Source organism: Arachis ipaensis, chromosome B04 (assembly GCF_000816755.2).
Source record: "Arachis ipaensis cultivar K30076 chromosome B04, Araip1.1, whole genome shotgun sequence".
Taxonomy (NCBI): domain Eukaryota; kingdom Viridiplantae; phylum Streptophyta; class Magnoliopsida; order Fabales; family Fabaceae; genus Arachis; species Arachis ipaensis.
In genome coordinates, this window is record NC_029788.2 from 94,612,254 (window position 1) to 94,617,138 (window position 4,885).

The 4,885-nt window shown below is 32.0% G+C and overlaps 1 long non-coding RNA gene across 2 annotated transcripts; it reads left to right on the forward strand.

Moving 5' to 3' along the window:
- On the forward strand, positions 198–3,003 carry LOC107637906. 2 transcript variants are annotated; one of them, XR_002361335.1, is made up of 5 exons: positions 198–834; positions 1,166–1,233; positions 1,328–1,380; positions 1,477–1,666; positions 1,919–2,470. It is a non-coding gene; the product is annotated as an uncharacterized LOC107637906 (long non-coding RNA). The 2 variants fall into 2 exon arrangements; XR_001619606.2 differs by lacking the exon at positions 1,919–2,470 and adding an exon at positions 2,728–3,003 and having other exon boundaries at positions 199–834.

Genomic DNA, 4,885 nt, shown 5'->3' on the forward strand with positions numbered 1-4,885 from the left:
CCTCTTACTCTTAAAGATAAATTAAAGAGAATTATTTGTATTTAAAATAAATAATTGGCCTGAAATAAGACTTTTTCAGTCTATTATTTATCAATTTTTTTAAACAACATGCTTATGGAGAACGAAGATGAAAGTCTTGTATAGTATTTAATATTTTTACACCTTTTTTTAATCATTTACAATTTACATTTTAAAAATATTAAAAATGAAGGAGTTCAGAGCCTTAGACGGCACTTGAGTTCATCCAATAGGATCAGAACGTGAATTGAAGGACCCTATCCAACACATAGATTGAAATACATCACTGCCCCAACAAACTTTGCACTAGCCGGGAGCGCCAAAAATCCAAATTTTATTCAAAATTTTCCTTTTGGTTTTAGTTTTTTATCTCCTTCTCATAAACTGCTCTGCCCTCACAGAGAGCCCTTTTGGTTTCAGTTTACAGAGAGCCCTCACCCGATCACTCACACTACTATGCCTCCTACCTGTGGCCACCGCCAAACTTCTAGGTCGCACTCCTGCCAGCTTCCAACCTCGCAACTCAGGCGACCACCACCCTCTCTCGTGCTTCGTGGTCATAGGTTACAAAGCCCTAACTCGCTCACACTACTCTGCCTCTGCCTGTGGCTGCCTCCGACCCTACGGTCTCAGACCTTGCACCCTTGCCAACCTCCGACCTTGCACCTCAGGCAACCTCCACCCTCGTAGTTCGCGCTCATAGGTAACAGCTCTCACACCAACTCATTTCTGCCTCCTGCATGTGGCCGCCTCTAGATCTCCGGTCTCGGACCTCGCACCCCCGCCAGCCTCCGACCCTTGCCACTTTGCGTCTTTGTGCGTCCTCTGCCAAGTTTCAATTTTTTGTGAGTAGTGATGTGATTCTTGTTTGTTTCTTTGTCAGATTATGGCTTGGAGGTTTATCAATGGTCCTTTGGTCTTTCTAAGGATAAGATTAGAGGCTTATTAAGAAGTTAGGGTTTGTTCTTACTTGGTCTGTGATAGGAAATATTAGGAATGATTGGTGAATTTGAAATTTTTTTTTATGCATTGGTTACTTTCTGCGTTGTTAACAAAAAATGCATTTGGTACAATTGCATTATAGTGATTCTCCTTTTTCTTTTTTGTTGCCCTTTTGATTGTATCCTTTGTATGGTGTTTTGAACAGAGTTGTTTTCTTGTTTCTTCACCCATTGCAAATACTGAATCCGTCCCCACCTCAAAGCTGAGAGCTTGGTCTGTGCAAATTTCCAAGTTTTCTAATTTTTTTCTCTTCATATATTTATTAAGTTTTCAATCTTCTAAAATGTTTATTGCTTCCATTTCGCAGGTGCTACTTGGTGATTCATTCTTCCGTGAGAGAGAGAGTATCATAGAGCTATTGTAAGAGACGCTTTCCTATATATATATTTCTCCATATTTTGTGTGATTAAATGTTGGAAGTTGAAACCATTGCTTGTTGATTGCTTTTATTCAAAGCATTTTAGAAATGGAGGAAAGTTGTGAACTCATAATCTATTATGTTGATGAACAACATAGCTACAAGCAAGCTTTGCAGTACAACAAGATGGTCCCCAAACAGAATATGCAAGTGTCCCGTAGTTCAATACCATCAAACAGGTCGCCGTCTCCAAATTCTTGCAATGCATCAGGAATCAACGAGAATAAGGTGAGGCAGAGTGCAATGCATCATATATGAATCATCATATTATTTTCTAGATCTTATATACCTTATTAGTGTTCAAAAATTGGTTTAAATTGGACCTTGTATACTTTATTAGCTTATTCCTCTAGTGGCATAATATGTATATGGTGAAAGAATTTTGTCTATGTGATATTTTGTTCGTAGATCTAGATGGGTGGTTTTGAAAGGGTGTATAAAAGAAAAGATTTATCAATGTGGTTTATGTATTGTCTATAGGACTCATGTAGCAGAAGAAAAGATTTAATTAAAGTGAAACTGGAGGTTGGGGTTCCTTTTTGATTGGAGGTATTTTTTATGAGATAATCTTTGAGCATGAAATGAATGAATGCAGTTTTTTGTCGCAAAAATGCAAGTTATTTATAGATCGGATTGTCTTCTTGGAACATGTTGTTTTGGAGCTGAATAGGAGGAAATATATATGGTGATTACTATGGAGGTGTTGATTGGTCATATACTAATGTATAAGCATAAGTGGAATGGAGAGGAGGGTGATTTGCAAGAGTTAAGGAGACTATAAAGAAGAGTTAGGTGTTTTTTAATATTTCATATATGGTAGTTCAGTAGGTTCTGCATTATTTGTTTTATGATTGTAGTTTTAGCATTTTGTTTTGATCTTTTTATTGATGGTTGTCTGAAAACTTTGTTTTTATGTTTCTGGTACTTTGTTTTGTGACTCACTCCCTTGTTGGGATTGTTGAAAGTTTGTAGTGATCGCAAAAAAAAAACTTATCATTCCTAATAAACTACAAATTTCAGACATTGGTGAAATATGTTACGTGAAGTGTCTTTTTCTAAATTAATTTTCTGTAGTATATGTATGCATATAGTTTTACTCATTAATGCTCATATGTACATATATTAGCACTAAAGCACAGTAGCACTTTATTTTACTTCCTAATTGATTATTTTAGCAATTAAGTATTATTTTACATTGTTATTATTTTAATTATTTTAATGATGTATATGTTATTGAAAATTAAATGCAACATGTATTACTAATCTTATAAATCTTTATGTTGTTTTAGATGTCAGGTTCTAAAAAAAAAAAAAAAACACTTGTCCATTAAAGGAGCAAGAAATGATCAATGAAGAGCAAAAGGTTAAGTTGAATGATGCTGAACACAAGCTAAAAGATCAAGGACATCAACTAAAAGCTCAACAAAAAAGAATTGGTTCTACTGAAAAGTCACTTCATGCTTTATGTAAAAAGTTGAAATTTCCCATTTCCTTCAACTATGTTTGTTCCTGCGCAAGATGAACTTGGGACAAGCTTTAATGATAACATGAGTGATTGATGTCTAGAGTATATATTTTTTTGTTATTTAGATTAAGGAAATTTTAGGTGAATTAATTAGTACATTTTAATTTATTCATGATTTGTGACCTTTTTAAAGGCTTTTTTTGTTTTTGTTTAATTATTTTTTTTCTTATTTTAGTTTGATTATATTTATGGACAAAAGTATTTTAATAATAAATATTTTTTTAACTCTTTTATGGTAATTAATTTTTTCATGACTTTATTATGTGTTTATAATTTCGATGATGTAATATGAAAAAAATGATTATGATGGTCTTAATATAGAAAGCAGATCGAATACAATTTATTTTCTAAAATATTTATATATTAAATAGCAAATTATTTTGTATGAAAATTGTTTGAAATATTATATTAAATTTGTAGAAAATTTGTGCGAAAATAATTTTTTGTTTTGTATGAAATTTGTTTCAAATACGTAAATTCTTTTAAATTAAATTTGTCTGAAATTTAATTGAAAAGAAATATTTGATTTGTCTAAAATTTGTTCGAAAAAAATTTGTTATATTTGACTAAATTCGTTAGAAATTTGTCTGAAATAAAGTATATTTTTTGTTTGAAATTTGTCTAAAAATAAATATTTTTACGTTTGAAATTTGTCTGAAATACATTGTCTTTATGTTGGCTAATCTGTCTAAAATTCGTCTAAAATACATCAAAATAGTTAGAAATCTAGCAGATAAATTTCTATTCGAAATCTGTCACAAAATCGTCTGAAAAATATTTCGGACGAAATTTCAGACAAAATGTAAATTAGCAACAAGGCTTTTTGGGACAAAAAAAATTTGTCCCAATTTTGTTTGAAAGAAAAAATTTGTCTCAAATTTGTTTGAAATTTATTTCAATTTCGTCTCAAAATTCGTCCGAAAAAGCCCTATTTCTAGTAGTGAGTGGCTTACACAAGCGCCACTGTTACCTATCTCTTTCTTTTCTATTCTTCATCTTTCCAATTTTCTTATTTTAATCTTCTTTTTATGCTTAGTGGCTTGCTCAATTTTCGGTTTCTTTATTTAACTTTGGTTATTTAGCTTAAGTTTTGCTTAATGCTTTGTTTATTTGTTGCATTGTAAGTGTTCAATTTTTCATTTACGGGTTGTTGATACTTAAATCTTTGCTTGAATTTGTTGAATATGTGTACTACACTCCATGTGTTTGACATAATGCCTGAATGAGTTTAAGTTTGATTCATATGTTGTCGTGACCATATGTGTTAGACTCTATCCTTGTTTGGCATTTTAATCAAGAATTGTGCACTTTCGGATAATTATAGATTGAAATTTCAAGATGTACTTGTTCATTGCCTTGAGTTGCTAGCACCAAATTGATAAGTAAAAGTGACATTTGACTTCTTTTTGGTGAAATTTGAAACAAGTTCATATTGAGTTTAGTGAATTGAATCGAATTGCTTGTTCATCATGGGTTTCAAATCCATATAGTCACATAATAAGGTATTTGTTCCTTTTTTAATGCTTTACATTTGTTTGAGTTGACTTGACTTGATTCTTATCGAGACTTGTCGCTTTTTGTAACAAGCACCTTATACATGTGATTATTTCATTATTCCTAAGGATAAATAAGTAGTTTCTCTTCATCATTGAATTGGTTATTGTGTGTTGTGCTAACTTTTATCAATCTTGTACTTTCACTTGCACAAATTCAATATCCAATATCTCATAAATTCAATTCACTCTTGTTGTAATTGCCTAAGCTTGATTGTGTTTAATTGATGCTTATTCATTGCGTGCAACTTAGGCCATTTAATTGAGGAACCCATGCTTACTTTTTAATTGTGTGGATGCCATTTTAATCGGCCGTTGTGTGTGTTCCAATCGCGTGCATAATTGGAATACACACATGGCTAATAATTT